This window comes from Dipodomys merriami, unplaced genomic scaffold (assembly GCF_024711535.1).
Source record: "Dipodomys merriami isolate MVZ:Mamm:240054 unplaced genomic scaffold, mDipMer1.0.p SCAF_133, whole genome shotgun sequence".
Lineage (NCBI taxonomy): Eukaryota > Metazoa > Chordata > Mammalia > Rodentia > Heteromyidae > Dipodomys > Dipodomys merriami.
Window position 1 is genome coordinate 528,561 of NW_027202638.1, and position 17,062 is coordinate 545,622.

The 17,062-nt window shown below is 43.3% G+C and overlaps 1 long non-coding RNA gene across 2 annotated transcripts in view; it reads right to left on the reverse strand.

The window, feature by feature from the left end:
• LOC138825045 (uncharacterized) overlaps positions 1-16,697 on the reverse strand; it is a 188,955-nt gene extending 172,258 nt beyond the window's left edge. The window contains exon 1 of one of the 2 annotated variants that reach the window (XR_011371311.1): positions 16,515-16,697. This is a non-coding gene — a long non-coding RNA (uncharacterized lncRNA). Of the gene's footprint in view, positions 1-2,213; positions 2,251-16,514 lie in introns of those variants that run through there. The other variant, XR_011371312.1, reaches the window with a different exon arrangement.
• Between the last annotated feature and the right edge of the window lie 365 nt (positions 16,698-17,062).

Sequence of the window (17,062 nt, forward strand, 5' to 3'; positions counted from 1 at the left end):
TATGCAAGTATGGAAGTGTCCTGATAAAAATATTAATAATGATGGGTGCCAGTGACTGAAGCCTGTAATCCTAGCTACTAAGGAGGCTCAGATCTGAGGATCATGGTTCAAAGCCAGCCCAGGCAGGAAGGTCAATGATACTTTTTGTTTTTAATTTTATTTGTGAACATACTGTACAGAGGGGTTACAATTACATGGGCAGGATAATGCATACATTTCTTACCAAGCATTGCAGCCTCCTCCTTTGTTTACCCTTCACATCCCTTCCCAGCCTCACCCCCCCTCCTTCAATGATACTCTTATCTGCAGTTAACCAGAAAAAAAAAAATCTGGAAGTAGAGCTGTGGTTCATGTGGTTAAGCACTAACCTTATGTGAAAAATCTCAGCAACAATGCCCAGGTCCTGAGTTCAAGTTCCAGGTCTAGCACGTGTGCGCCCATGCACACGCGCGCGCGCGCGCACACACACACACACACACACACACACACACACACACATACTTAAAAGAAAGAAAAATTCAAACCCATAAGAAACATAAAGCACATTAGTCTACCCAGGGCTAAGAGGGGATAATATGGGGACTTTTAATTATTATGTAGATTATCTTTGGGGTGATGATAATGCTCTGGAGTTAATTATATAAAAGTTGTGGCTGAACTTCTTTGTAACTACAAAACCACTGATTTGGAGGAAAGTGAAATCAAAAAAAAAATCAAAAAACAGAAAAATACAATCCCAGCAAGCAGGCATGCATAGTACAGAGTAGTCTGAAAGGGCATCCTTTCCTTACTTACCAGCTATACCAAGTAGTTATCATCTCCGCAAGCTGAGAAAACAATGAAGGCAAAGTTCTGGGCCCACAATTCAAGTTCAGCTGGGGATAGGACTCACGAGGTAGAGTGCCCACCTCACAAGCACAAGGCCTTGAGTTCAAACCCCAAAAAAGAAAGTTTGCATTCACAGTTGGCTAGGGTCATTATGTGCACTTGGGTTCTGTAACGTACGTGTGTGTGTGTGTGTGTGTGGTGTGTGTGTGTGTGTGTGTGTGTGTGTGTGTGTGTGTTTTAATGCCTTCTCCATGTCTGAAAAATCCCAGGCAGGAAAACAAAGTCACATTTACTGAGGACCTATTATCTGGTCTAAAATACCATACTTGCTTTAGATCTTCAAACAAATACCATAGCCTTGATGTGCTTATTTCTACTTTAAAGAAAACTAAAGCCTACTTTAAAAAAATATTCTCCAGGTACTATCAGATATTGAAATAATAAAATCCATTCCAAATTACTTTTAAGAGCCAGGCACTAGTGGCTCATGCCTGTAATCCTAGCTACTCAGGAGGCAGCCCAGGCAGGAAAGTCTGAGAGACTCTCATCTCCAATTAACCACAAAAAGTGGAGTTGTGGCTCAAGTGATAGACCACTAGCCTTGAGCACAAAAGCTCAGAGACAGTACCCAGAGTTCAAACCTCAGGACTGGCATAAAAATAACAGGGCAAGAAATGTGGAGTGCTTGCCTAACATACATAAAGCCCTGGGTTTGATTCCTTGGTACAACATAAACACACAAAAAAATAAAATTATTTAAAATAATAAATTACTAAAAAAACAAACTTTTAAAAGGTCAGGGATAAGAAGAGTAATGGAGGGGTGAATATAATCAAAGTACTTATATGAAATATTACAGTGAAACACCTTACCTTGTATAATTAAGATATGTTAATTTTTAACAAGTACAAACATTGAATTTAGATGAGCTTGATTTTAAAACTATCACTCAGGAAATCTTGGGAGATCTCCAAGTTCCCCAAGCTCCTGAACTTAAGTTCCTCATCCATAAAACAGAAGCAGTAAGAGACAGGTGGACGTATAGACAGATCTTGAACATTAAACGAGAGAGAAGCACAGATCCTAAAGTCCTGAGCATTCTGTTAGCCACTATTATTGTTAACCAGTGGCTGCATTTGGATTAGAAACTACATTTTCCCATGTTGCCTTTCCCTCTCTCTCTGTACCTACTCAAGATCCGCACCTTACTTGCCATTGATCAACAATGAGTGTTGAAATATAAATCAGCAAAGAAAAAGAACAAATTATCAATAGACACACACATACTCAGTTTCCCCCAAACTTTTCAATCACAGCATGGTCTTTAGGGATGCTCATCCTTCCTCTCATCTCTTGCTCTCTCTCTCAGTAGCCAGTACTAATACCTTCATGGAAATGGGAGTAGCCTGATCCAGAGTTTTATGGACCATCTCATTCGCTTTGCCTGTCACAAAAACTCCAGGAAACTGAAAAGGCTCTGACACTCTCTGCACCCACTCATGTGTTCTCATAAACTATTTGGCTTGGGGCCTCTCCTAGCTGTGTCTGGTCTCAGAGGAATGTGCTTATCAATGTGACTCCAGGGGAATGAGTCCAAGCAGCCTGCCCTGGTGGCTCAGGAGGCTTGTACAAGCTTGTGACATGTCATCAGCCAGTGAGTTGACAGGTTTTCAACTTCTTATCTTCTGGTAACTTCCATCAGACTCAATACCCCCGATACATAGTCAGTTTTCCAGACTCCCTGTCGCCTGCCTCAGTCCTACCCTTCCGGTTGTCAGCCATTGCGATTCAGCTCTGAGCATGCTCAGTGGAAACCATGGTTATAACACCCTATAGAAACCACTGGGCCAGCTGGGCCCCTGGATGAAACTGGGCAACAGGGCTTAACAGTCCCTGGGGCAACAGAATAGAGTGGGGGAAAAAACCTGACTCTGAATCCAGCTTTTTTTTTTTTTTTTTGGCCAGACCTGAGGCTTGAACTCAGGGCCTATGCACTGTCCCTGAGCCTCTCTGTGCTCAAGGCTAGCACTTTGCCATTTGAGCCACAGTGTCACTTCTGGCTTTTTCTGTGTATGTGGTGCTGAGGAATGGAATCCAGAGCTTCATGCATGCAAGGCAAGCACTCTACCACTGAGCCACACGCCCAGTCTGAATCCAGCTTTCTTTTAGTTGAAATAAGATCTCCATATTTCTGGGCTGGGAAGGTGACTCAGTGGTAGAGTGCTTGCAGAGCTCAGGCCCCACAACCGACCAAAAAACAAAACAAAGATCTCCATATTTCTGAATCTGTGTTCTCATTTGTGAAAAATAACTACTTATATCCCCACCTAGCCAGTTGTTGGCTGAAGATAAAGCAATATAGTAGACACCCTGGTAGTTTAATCATTGTAATCAGTGTTACTGCTCCTAGTATGCCAAGAGCTACCTAATGCAAACCAGTTCAAATTCTGCTGTTTTTTTTTTTAATCTGTTAGTTGGTTAAAAGATTAACTGTGAGAAATTTCACAAGTATACATGCTCTTTATACTTAACTTCTAGGACTTTAGTAAAAAAGATAACAGGCCAGGCATCAGTGATTCACACCTGTAATCCTAGCTACTCAGGAGGCTGAAATCTGGAGAACAGTGATCTGAAGGTAACACAGGTAGAAAAGCCTAGCAGACTCCATCCCTAATAAACTAGCAAAAGCCAAGTTGGAGGTATGGCTCAAGAGATAGAGAACTAGTCTTGAGCAAGAAAGATGAGCATGGTAGGAATGAGTTCAAGCCACAGTTCAGACAAAAGGAAAGAAAAAGGAAGCTAGGCACCAGTAGCTCATGCTTATAATCCTAGCTACTCAGAAGGCTGAGATCTGAGGATTACAGTTTGAAATTAGCTTGGCCAAGGAGTCTATGAAACTTTATTATTATTGTTGTTGTTGTTGTTGTTGTTAGTCATGGGCCTGAACTCTGGGCCTGGGTGCTGTCCCTCAGCTCTTCAGCTCAAGGCGAGCGCTCTACCACTTGAGCCACAGCGCCACTCCCAGCCTTTTCTGCTTATGTGGTGCTGAGGAATTGAACCCAGGGCCTCATGCTTGCAAGGCCCACACTTGAGTGCTAGGATAACAGGCATGGAACATCATGCTAAGCTCAATGTAATGAATTTGATATCGTTTCCACTTTGATACCTCATAAGACAAATATATAAGTCTAGAACTCAGCAAGGGGCTGTGATTTGCTCAGGCAGGACATTAAGGGTGAACCCTATGTGGGCTCATGAGAAAAGGAGCCTAAGCTACCTTTCTAAAGGGGAGAGGACTATCCAAGGGTCTAGGGATTTCACTGGCTTCCTGCTTTTTCTGCCCAGAATCTGAATGAGGGTGGAGAGAAAAGAAGAGGGAAGAAAGAGTCCTGTAAGACTAGTCCTAGATTTGCTAAAACTCTTCCTTATGGGGAAGGGGCATAGCTCAGTGGTAGGGCATTTATAAGAAGAGGCCCCGGATTCAATTCCCAGCACTGACAACAAAACAACAAAAAGCACAAGAAAACCTTCTCCAAACATGGCGGCCCAAGGTTGCCACACATTTCAACTCTATTTTTCACCAGAGAGAATTGACTTTTCCCACCTTGAACCTGAAGGAGGCCAAAAGTCACCTGTACCAGTATTTCAATAAGAATTTCAGAGGGAAGCCAATGTGCATACATTACACACATGAGTAAGCTTGCGTGCGTGCTTGTATACACACACACACACACACACACACACACACACACAGAGTCAAGGATGGGAGCAGTCAGATGTGGCCAATCACAAACTTGCTGCTCCCTGGGCTGGGAGCAAGCACGTGGGGCCATCAGTCGGGATTAAACACCATAGCGACCAAGGCACTGGAGCTTGCCGGCTCAGACAGTGATTTCTGCCTAATAAAGCCCTTAGGTCTCAATAATTGCTTTGAAATCCACACACATCAGCACACACTTCTCATACACTAGCAGCTAGAAATCCAATGACATGCCTAAATGGATAGTGTCTCTTCTGCACATTCGAGGTATGAGAAAGGTCCTTATTCTGCCTCTTATCCAGTGTTTGTGAAGGTCCACCTGAGACTAGCTTTCCAGTGTAATCTGGTCAGCTCTACTCCCCTCCAGGAATCTTATGGCTGACTAGGCTGGGTCTATAGACAAGGGCAAAATGTTGACCTCGAATTAAAATTCTGCATTTGTATATACAGCAGCTACTACTGGCCCATTTTACCAACTAGTAAAAAGTGTCCCTTTTACAAGACCCTTTTCTTCTGTCTCAAAATCACACTAATTTTGTTGAAACAATTCCCTTCTATCCTCCAGAACATTTGCAGTTAAGTATTTAAATGTCTGCTCTGTGAGTGTCCTTCTACATATGACAATATATAATCCAGGTAACAGTAGGTGGTAGATGGCATAGCTGTACACAACAGAATCCAGGAACTGTCCTTCCTTTGCCCCTTATTTTTACTCTACTGAATTTAAGACTACATCTACATGAAGACTTTTAATAAAGAAGACGTGAAAAAGAAAAGGGTTGTCTCAATGGATCCTGTGCCAAGCATTCCACAACTATAGGTACTCGTGGTATATTTGGAGTGGTAGGCACAGCTCCCAGAAAGACAGAGAAAGCAAAGACTCCCAAGATGGGACACACTTAAGGTATATCACGCCAGCTGGGAGAATGGAGGGGTCTAATCAGAGTTGGAGTGTGTTCCAGTGATTCTCAGAAGTTTGCAGCTTACTCTGCTCTATGCTGATGTTGCTCCTTGGCCTCTGTTTTCCTGCTGCTCCCATCCCTCCCACTCTACTCATACTTTCCCCTAAGATCAGTCCATCTGCAGCAGTAAACCTTGTTGTTCAAAGTGACCAAGGCCTTAGGCTGTGACACCAGGCCAGCTACCTGGGAAGACGTCAGCTGGCTCTTGCTCTCCAGGACCTGTGGATGAGCATTTCAAAGCCACGTCCAGCCAGGTCAGAGCCCTGTTTAGTCTGTAGGGTTCTGCTAGAATGTAATGCAGGAGTTAGGAGGTTTTTCTTTTTCTTTGTTTTTTGGGGGGACGGGGGCGGGGGAGTCATGAGGCTTGAACTCAGGGCCTGGGGCTGTCCCTGAGCTTTTCTACCCAAAGCTAGTGCTCTTTCACTTTGAGCCACAGCTCTACTTTCAGTTTTCTGGTGGTTAATTGGAAATAAGAATCTCATGAACTTTCTAGCACAGGCTGGCTTGGAAACATGATCCTCAGATCTCAGCCTCCTAAGTAGCTAGGATTATAGGCTGAGCCACCAGCACTCGGCACACAGAAGTCTTTATATCCATTTTTGTTTCATGTATTTAAAAAGTAGTACAAACTGGGGCTGGGAAGGTGGCTCAGTGGTAGAGAGCTTGCCTTGCATGCATGAGGCCCTGGGTTTGATTCCTCAGCGTCACATAAGCAAAAAGAAAAAAGCCGGAAGTGGCGCTGTGGCTCAAGTGGTAGAGTGCTAGCCTTGAGCTGAAGAGCTGAGGGACAGTGCCCAGACCCAGAATTCAGGCCCCATGCCGGACCCAAAAAAAAAAAAAAAAGTAGTACAAACTGGGCACAATGGGTCATATCAGTAATCCTAGCTACTTAGGAGGCTGAGATCCAGAGAATCATAATTTGAGGCCAGCCTGGGCAAAAAGGTACATGAAATCTTGATCTCAATAAATTTAAAAAGCTGGGCTTAGGGCTGGGAATGTGCTTTAGTGGTAGAGGGCTTGCATACATTCGTGAAGTCCTGGGTTCAATTCTTCAGTACCACATAAACAGAAAAGGCCGGAAGTGGTGCTGTGGCTCAAGTGGTAGAGTACTAGTTTTGAGCTAAAGAAGCTCAGGGACAGTGCCCAGGCCTTGAGTTCAAGCCCCAGGACTGGCAAAAAAAAAAAAGTTTTATATTGTTAGCCAGGCTTAGCATTCAGGAGGCAGAGGCAGGAGGATGCAAGTTTAAGGTCTCCCTAAGCTACATAGGGAGTTCCAGGCCATTTTGGATTACATAGTGTGATTATATCTCAAAATAAAATAAGGCCAGCTGATTGCCAGTGGCTCATACCTGTAATTCTAGCTACTCAGAAGGCTGCCAGTCCAGGCAGAAAAGTCTGTGAGACTCTCCTGATCAATTACCAAGAAGCCAGAAGTGGAACTATGATAGAGTGCTAGCCTTGAGCAAAAAAGCTCAGGGATAGTGCCCAGGCCCCGAGTTTAATCCCCAGAACTGGCACAAAAACAAACTATAGATATCAACAACAACAACAACAAAAAGATTAGATCTTTCTGTGAATTCTATGTACTACTTTCTCTAAATATGTCATTTTTCATCAAGGCATAATATACTACCATATTAACTAATTTATTTTTATTTTGCCAGTCCTAGGGCTTGAACTCACTGTCCTTGAGCTTCTTTTGCTCAAGGCTAGCATTCTACCACTTGAGCCACAGCGTCTCACTTCTGGCTTTTTCTGTTTATGTGGTACTGAGGAATTGAATCCAGGGCTTCATGCATGCTAGGCAAGCATTCTACCACTAAGTCACATTTCCAGGCCAACTATATATGAGTTTAATGTGACTTATTTAAATATTTTCTTACATTGACATATATTTCCATATTCCAATGGCAACTTTACTGGGACAAGCATCATAAATTTTTCTCCGTATATCTGAGTATGTGAAAGACTACTAAAAGGAACTCACTGGCCAATGTGTATTATGAGAATATATGTAATTCAAGCAGCCTTAAAATCTATTTACCTTTAAGGTTTGAAAAAAAAAAACCTGACAAACTTATTTATATAAGTTTTAGGCACTGGGAAGGTGGCTCAGTGGTAGAGCACTTGCCTTGCATGCATGAGGCCCTGGGTTCAATTCCTCAGCACCACATAAACAGAAAAAAAAAGCCGGAAGTGGCGCTGTAGCTCAAGTGGTATAGCACTAGCCTTGAGCTGAAGAGCTGAGGGACAGCGCCCAGGCCCAGAGTTCAGGCCCCATGACCGGACCCAAAAAAAAAGTTTTATTAGTAGGTGGTTGGTTGGTTGATTTGGATTTTAGAGACAGAGTGATGCTGTGTAGCTCAAGATGGCCTTGAATTTAAAATCCTCCTACCTTAGCCTCCCTAGCTAGTCCTGGGATTACAGACATGTATATCATGCCCAGTTTCATTAATGTATACTCTATTCACAGGATCTATCTTTCTCCCATCCCTCACTAAAGTGAATATTGGTGGTGGTGTTGTTTTAGTGCTGTTAATCTAAAGGACAATGCTTCGTACCACCAACAGGACTTTGAGGAAGTACCCTTATCAACAATGTTGATGAAGTTGGGTTTGCCCCAACTTGGGGTTTCTCCTTGAGGCCTCGAGCATCACCAAGTCCCACTCTCACTACCCATCCCCTGAAATGACTAAAGTAACCCTCACTTAGACAATGATATAAGCAGAAGTTGCTGCTCTGGATAGGCCCATGGAAGTTGGGACCCTACTGCCCAAAGTTCTGGATGTCAGATTTCTGGGGCAAGTATGATTACATAAACTTTGTTGTAATCCCAGAACTGTTTACATACTTGTCAGGCCTTGTGTTTCCAGTGTGGAGAATGTGCAAAGCTCAGTACTGCTGCATATCCTTCTCCCACACTTCCCAGGCTAGGACAGACTGCAGGACTCTCCTATGAGACACAGAATGACTACAGCCCATGGCCTGGTCTGCATGCAGGGGTGAATGGCAAGAGGATGCAGGGGCAGTGGATTTCCCCTTCCTTGGGATTTAGAAGTCTCCAGGGTTTGAAAGGCTTTGCATTGAGGGCTGGGAATGTTGTTTAGTGGTAGAGTGCTTGCCTAGCACTCATGAAGCCCTGGGTTTGATTCGTCAGTATCAAATAAACAGAAAAAGCTGCAAGTGGTGCTGTGGCTCAAGTGGTAAGGTTGCTAGTCTTGAGCAAAAGAAGCTCAGGGACTGTGCCCAGACCCTGAGTTCAAGCCTCAGGACTGGAATGAAGGAAGGGTGGGAGGGATGGAAGGAGGAAGACTTTGAATCCAGAGAGCATCCATGTGATTGTATTTAAGCTCTAGGTCTCTTACACAGTGTCACTCCTATGCAGCAGGAACTGGGGTCCCTGCCCTCATCTAACCTTTCCTGTGTCCTGCCTTAGACATTTTCACAGGCTCATAGCAGCAGGGCCTGCTGACCCTGCTCCCAGCATGTGACAAGCAACCACCCTGCCTGCCTTAATCACTGGGAACTGTGGATCTTCCACAGAACATTGGGTAGGAAAATAGCTTTCTCCCTACACTTCAGCTAATTCAGGCACTTTTAGCCAAGGCTCTGCTTTTCCAAGACAATGGCAGAATCCCATGCCTTCCAGAGCCACACAGGCAGTAAGCACATTTGAAATAAACCCCATCAGAACACCTTGTTAGGAGTATAAGAGTTCAGAAAGCCCTCATAAAATGAATTACAGAATTTGTGCATGGGGACAGAAGGGAAAAACTGGAAGAGCGCGAGGGAAGGAGTGACATTGTTAAAAAAGAAATGTAGTCTATGACTTATGTAACAGTAACCCCTCTATACATCACCTTAACAATAATAAATTTTCTAAAAAGAAAAATTTCAGAATCACTTATCAGGCTGCTTTGAGGTGTGGAAGAAAGGCTTACAAATGATATAAGGAAGTTGAGAATGGTGGTATATACCTATAATACTAATACTTAAGAAGCTGAGGTAAGAGGACCAAGGGTTTGGGGCCTGCCTAGGCCTCATAGTGAGACCTTGTCTTTTAAAAAGCAAAATAAAAACAACTATGATCAAATGGTGAAAAAAAAAATCTCAAAGCATTTTCCTTGACTCTCTTTCTTAGAATTTGCTGATCTCCTCACTACAAGCCAGGTTGTTTCTGTTCCCTGAAGAACTAACGAAAGGACTTTGCTTCACAGAGCACTAGGAGGAACCCATCAAAATATGGTGCCAAGACTGGTTCTAAGACAACTCGCACTCCCCTAACCCCAGCCCAACAGGGACCATTTATTACCTGAGCAAAAAAGTTTGTGAGACTTGATCTCACAAAAAGCTACCAAAAAGCAAGGCTAGAGATGTGGCTCAAGAAGAAGAGCATCGCCGGGCGCCGGTGGCTCACGCCTGTAATCCTAGCTACTCAGGAGGCTGAGATCTGAGGATCGCGGTTCAAAGCCAGCCCGGGCAGGAGAGACCGTGAGACTCCTATCTCCAATAAACCACCAGAAAACCGGAAGTGGCGCTGTAGCTCAAGTGGTAGAGCGCTCACCTTGAGCTGAAGAGCTGAGGGACAGCGCCCAGGCCCAGAGTTCAAGCCCCACGACCGAAAAAAAAAAAAAAAAAAAAAAAGAAGAAGAGCATCAGCTGAGAAAAAAAGTTGAACAATCACGAGGCCCTCAATTCAATCCCCAGTACTCTTTTTTAAAAAATCCAGGTGACAGTGAGTCATGCTTGCAATCCTATCTACTTAGGAGTCTGAGATCTAGGATTGAGGTTCAAAGGCAGTACAAATCTGAGAGCTTCTTATTTCCAATTAACCAGCAAAAAGTTGGAAGTGGAGATGTAGCTCATACGTTCATACACATTTATACACACCCACACACACACACACAATTTAGATTACAACTGTGCTAATTATTAAACCTCAGCTTCCAGATAAAGTGCCAGCAAGATTGTTAATTCTGAGCCTGAAAGCCTGGCATAGGTGGTAGAGCATAAATAAATAAATAAATCATTGTAAATAGGCATAGAATGAAAATGTCATGTGAAGCTCCTCTAAATTTTTCTTCTTTGGTGTTTGAGTGTTATATGGGGAGTTCTGAAATTCCTAACCTGGTGAATCTCATTTATGATATTCCCTTGTAATGCCCACTTTGTTCTCCTATAGGCAAAACAATGGCACACACAGGGATGACTTTCCTTTACCCCCTGAACATCCAGTGAGGAGAATTCTAATCTGGAGCAGATATGCTAATGCACCATCACCCAGTACTGTTCTAAGTGTGGTCAGGTCACCTTCTATGGCCATACATGTGACTTAGAAGTAAACAGAAAAGCAACAAAAGTCAGCCAGGAGTTTTATTTCTTTTTTTAGTATTTGAGGACAGATATCATTCCTCCATTTAAAAGCCATTTGAATTTTTCAGAAAAGAATAAAAAGCTGGGTACCAGTGGCTCATGCCTATATAGCTGCTACTCATGAAGATGTAATCTGAGGCTCTTATTCAAAGCCATCCAGGGCAGGTAAGTCCATGAGACTTTTTTTTTTTTTAATTAAGTTTTTTATTGTGAAAATACTGTACAAAGGGGTTACAGTCACATGAGCAAGGAAATGAGTACATTTCTTATCTGGCATTGTTGTCTACTCCTTTTTTTTCCCCTACCATCCCTTCCCTCCCACCTCCTCATCTATACCCCCCCCATGAGACTCTTATCTCCAATTGATCACCAAAAAGCTAGAAGTGGAGCTGTGGTTCAAGTGGAAGAGTGCCAGCCTTGAGCAAGCTGAATAAGAGCCCTAAATTCAATCCCAAGAAGAAAGAGAAAGTGAGCAAGAGCAAGGAGTGGGGAGAAAGAATAAATTCTTAGTTACAGCTGCAGAGATTCTGAAGGAAATTTCTGAGTGTTCAAGGCACTCTGAAGATTTATTTCTTTTAATTACATTTTATTTCCCTTGTGAAGGGAAAGTGGTGTTCACTTTTCCTCCATTCATGTAAACTACCAATGATATTTATACACTGCAGGCAGCCTGGCCGTTTGGGGGCTAAGGCAAAGAGAACTAGATTGTCAGTGAGGCATTTTCTACATTTAGTAAATGATGGAAAGAACTTTAAGAGTTCACAGGTATGTAATGGAAGCAAAAGAATTAACTATGGGGCTGGGAAGTTGGCTCAGTGGTAGAGCGCTTGCCTTGCATGCATGAGGCCCTGGGTTCAATTCCTCAGCACCACATAAGCAGGAAAAAGAAAGCCAGGAGTGGCGCTGTGGCTAAAGTGGTAGAGTGCTAGCCTTGAGCTGAAGAGCTGAGGGACAGTGCTCAGGCCCAGAGTTCAGGCCCCACAACTGGACCCCCCCAAAAATTAACTATGTACTATATAAAAAATGAAAAGGATTAAAATTAATTTTATTTTTGCCAGGATTGCGGGTTGTACTCAGGGTCTCACATTTTTCCTAGCTGGCACTCTACCATTTGAGCCACACCTCCATACTAATTATTTGAAGATCACAGTCTCTCTGACTTGTGTACCTAAACCACAACTCTCAAATCTCAATCTCTTGAGTAGCTAGATTACTGGCATGAACTATTTGCACCTGGCCCATCCTGGACAAAAATGGAAAGACTGTTTATGTGTGCCAGTAAATAAGATAGATGCATTTTCATAATTCTATGTGTAACAAGAAAAAGAAGGTGAAGAGGAAGAGATACAAGTCAGCATATTCTCTGCGTTGGCCTCATAAAGTTCTTGTCAACCAGTATACTAGATTAATTTCAGAGAGGGAGTAAGGATGGGGGAGTGTAGGATCTTCTTTATTTGTGTAGAAGCACTAGAAATGGCCTGCTACTGTGTGAATTAAGATTGCTCGTGTGTGTGTGTGTATGTGTGTGTTGTGTTGACTTATATTAACACACTAGTGTCTATATAAATCAAAATCATTTGCTTTGACCAAAATAAAATTGCCTTAGAATCATTGTATAAATAGTGAGGAGATGAAACATTAGAAACAATGGTCAGTAACCTCCACGTTCTCCCTGACTTTATAGTATGGGATAATCCAGCATTGTTCACTGTACTATATTGAGCCTCTGTGGAGGATCAATCTGTCTTGGTGAGTCAAATCTAGGTTGAGTTCCCTGGAAATAAGGTAGAAATCCTGCAGGGAGTTAACAGTAAAAAAAAAAAAAAAAAGTGAAGTAAATGTTAAAGAACAAACAACTCCAAATAATATTGAAAATAATACTGATGTGGAAAGGGAAGCTCTTGATTCCAATAGACTATCCACCCTACTGAAGTCAGAAGACAAAATTGTTGCCTGGATTAGAAATTAGTCAGGTCAAGGAAGGATGATGTAGCTTTCCCAGAACATGAAAGGCTGTGGGTGGGCCCTGAGGCCAATAAGCATTTCCTATGTAGAAGGAAGTAGGGTAGACCTCTGGCAGTCAGTGGGAAAAAGCTAAGAAAGAAGTTGGCTCATAATGAGACTGGAGAGGCAGGCTAGATTAGATAGGTTGCCCAGATTCAGAATTTTAGATTCTACTCTAAAAAGCAGTGAGGAAATCACTAAATTGCTTTGTCAGAGGAAAGAAAAAAGGCTTAGGAAAGGTTTTCTCCCCTTCTTACTGGGGTTTGAACCCAGTGTCTTGCACTTGCTAGGCATGTACACTACCACTTGACCCCATCACATTTTGTTTTTGTTATTTTTTGAATAAGATGTCATTTATGCCCAGGCCAGCCTGGACCACAATATATATCCTGTATAACTAGGATGACAGATGTGCAGCACTGTACCTCAGCTTTTTGTTTGGCCGAGTTGGAGTCTTGTGATCTTTTTTTTTTTTTTTTTTTGTCGGTTGTGGGGCTTGAACTCTGGGCCTGAGTGCTGTCCCTCAGCTCTTCAGCTCAAGGCAAGCGCTCTACCATTTGAGCTACAGCACCACTTCCAGTTTTCTGGTGGTTTATTGGAGATAGGAGTCTCACGGTCTTTCCTGCCCGGGCTGGCTTTGAACCGCAATCCTCAGATCTCAGCCTCCTGAGTAGCTAGGATTACAGGCATGAGCCACCAGCGCCCGGCTTGTGATCTTTTTTACCTAACTAGCCCTTAGGTCCACTGTCTCTTTGCCTCCCTATGGAGCCATGATTACAAGTATGAGATACTATGTGGCGCGCGCAGGTGTGTGTGTGTGTGTGTGTGTGTGTGTGTGTGTGTGTGTGTGTGTGTGTGTGTGTGTGTGTGTGTGTGTGTGTGTGTGTGTGTGTGTGTGTGTGTGTGTGTGTGTGTGTGTGTGTGTGTGTGTGTGTGTGTGTGTGTGTGTGTGTGTGTGTGTGTGTGTGTGTGTGTGTGTGTGTGTGTGTGTGTGTGTGTGTGTGTGTGTGTGTGTGTGTGTGTGTGTGTTGCCTGTGAGGACCTTAGAACTGTTCTTGAGCTTTCTTGCTCAAGATTAGTGCTCTACCACTTGAACCACAGCTCCACTTACAGCTTTTTATTTTTTATTTATTTATTTGGTGGTTAATTGGAGATGAGTCTCATGAACTTTCCTGCCTGGATGGATTTGTACTCAGGAGCCCAGCCTCCTAAGTAGTTATGATTATAAGCATGAGCCACTGGTACCTGGTTGGGTTTCCATTTTTAAAAGATTATTTTAATGGTTAAGACTTTCAAATGTCAGTAACCACCTCAGTGGTCCATATTCCAAATAAAACAATTTAAATGAATTTTTATTTTTATTTTTTGCTGGTACTGGCGCTTGAACTTGGGGTCTGGGCGCTGTCCCTGAATCTCTTTGTGCTCAAGGCTGGTGCTCTATCACCTGAGCTACAGCATCACTTTGGCTTTTTCTAAGTAGTTTATTGGAGATGAGTTCACAGACTTTTCTGCCTGGGCTGGTTTTGAACCACTATCCTCAGATCTCAGCTTCCTAAGTAGCTAGGATAACAGGTATGAACCACCAGCACCCAGTCATTGTTGTATCTTTATGTAATTTGTTATGTTGATCATTCTATTATTGTGATTCACTGACTCTTGGCATGAAGATTATTTTTAGGAAACAATGAAATAAAGTCTTTGTACATTATTCTAAAGATGTACAGCAAATGTAGAAACATTTATTCAAGAAAACATAACTTTTGGGCTGGGAATGTGGCTTAGTGGTAGAGTGCTTGCCTAGCGTGCATGAAGCCCTGGGTTTGATTTGCAGTACCACATAAACAGAAAAAGCCAGAAGTGGTACTATGGCTCAAGTGGTAGAGTGCTAGCCTTGAGCAAAAGCAGCTCAAGGACAGTGCTCAGGACCTCAGTTCAAGCCCTAGGACTGACAAGAAAAAAAAAAAAAAAAAGCCAGGTGCTGGTGGCTCACACCTACCTACTCTACTTAAGAGGCTGAGATCTGAGGATTGCAGTTCAAAAACAGCCCAGGCAGGCAGTCCATGCAACTCTTATCCCTAATGAACCACCAGAAAACCAGATGTGGTAGAGTGCTAGCCTTGAGCTGAAGAGCTCAGGAACAGCGCTCAGGCCCAGAGTTCAAGCCCCACAACTGACCAAAACAAAACACAAAACAAAAAACAACCAAGAAAACTTTTTTTTTTTGGCAGTTCTAGGAATTGAAGCCAGGACTTCCAGTATGGTATGAGCACTGTACTTCCTGTGCCATGCCCCTGCTTCAAGCCAAGAAAATGAAAATCTTTAACGTGCCATCATTCTTTTTATCCATTCCAATCTCCAGCATTCTCCACTCCAGGTGGAAGTTGTCAAAAAGCAATCAAGCAAATGAGATCATCCCCAACTCTCCCCATCCAGTCATTTCCAGATTGGGGGTCATGTGGTCCACTCAGAAGGGGGTAGGTTCTGGGGATTTGCCATCTATCACCTTCCCCTCTCCGCTGCCATCAGCTGTGTATTACAAAAGCTCTATTTTAAACAGGTACAGCTGGAGAATAAAGGCTCTCCTCCACCCAGTCCTCAATCTCAGAACTATCCCAAGCCATGGCAGGCTGCAAACACAGTCTATCTCCACTTCTCCCTGCTCCCTCATGTGCTCCAGGACATAGTTTTCCTGTGAGGAGGGTCAGATCAGGAAAACAACCTCACCTCATCTCCACTTCTGGAACAGGAGCATCCCACTGATAAAAGTGGATCTCTACCTTCAATCCTGGTACAGTAGCCCTAGGGTTCTGCCTCTGGTGCTAGATAGATAAGGCACTGGACAAACAGCTTTGCCCTTCTGCCTGAGGGAATTGGCTATAGAGAACCACTAGTGGAGAACTCTTAGAATTCTGAAAACCATAAAGATGAGGTGAGCAGCCAAGAGGACACTGTAAGATTAGCTTCGTAGTATGAGCAAAATAGCAGAGCAGGCCAAAGTTGAATAAAACAGGGGAGAGCTGAGAGGAGGCCTGCTAGGATCACAGTCAACTCCGGCGGGTCAGGAAGGTTGTTTCCCCACCCAGGAGCAATCAGAGCGGATGTGGGGGTGTACTTGAAAGCATTCCCCAAGCCTCACATGGATCCATCCACACCAGGTGAAGTTTCACCAGAACCAGGAGCTTACACAGAACATCTGACTGCTCACTCACTCAACAATAAACTACCCAACCCCAGAGGCTAGGCTTAAAAATAAAGTCACACTCACCCTGGCAGCATGGATGACTGTGTCATACACAGAGCTGCACTCTCTTGGGAGCAATCAAAAGAAACTTCCAAGTTAAGAGTCCCTGGCTGACTATGGCACAAAAATGTAAACTTCCTGCACTGTGATAGACTTCAAACCATCCACATACTCAACACTAAAAGCTAAGTCTGTCTCCTGGCATGTAAGAATGTAACAATAAAAAGCCGAACAAACTCCAAACAACAACCCTTTCTTAGTTCCATCACAGACTTGAATTACAGTACAAACCTTCATCCCCTAAGCTGGACAAACGAACAGATGAACACACAGAAGCTCAACTTACCAGAGCAGAAACCCACAAACAGAAACTTCCTCAGAACCAGTGCCTGTGTTGGCAAAATGCTGAAGGCAACTCAGAGGTGGACACACAGAAGGACCCAATCCTTGGAGCTCCCACACTTGTGAGTTGTGTATCGTGGGATTCTGAGTGCATATCAGAGAAATATCCTCTAGTGCTTCTTGCAGAGAGGGGGAAAGAAACCATCTTGAAAAATACCAGCACATTCCAATCTTCTTAACAAATTCTGCCCAAGGGAGAAACTATTTAACTAGAGCCGAACCAGCTGGGGTTTTTATCAGAGCCTAATTGACCTTGTGAAAAAGAAATACCCAACCCCAGCTGGCTCTTATATTTCATATGGAAGAAGAAAAAGATCTAATTCCAACCCCTTCAAGTTTTCCATGTGGGAAATGCCTAACTCTAGCCAGTTCTAGCATCCTGTGGCACCTGGGTCAGGGGCTGAAAAAAAAAAAGCACAGGTGAAACTCACAGTTCAAAAGCACAGGCTGTCTGTAAACATGAGAATTACTCATAAGCCTAAAAAATACCAA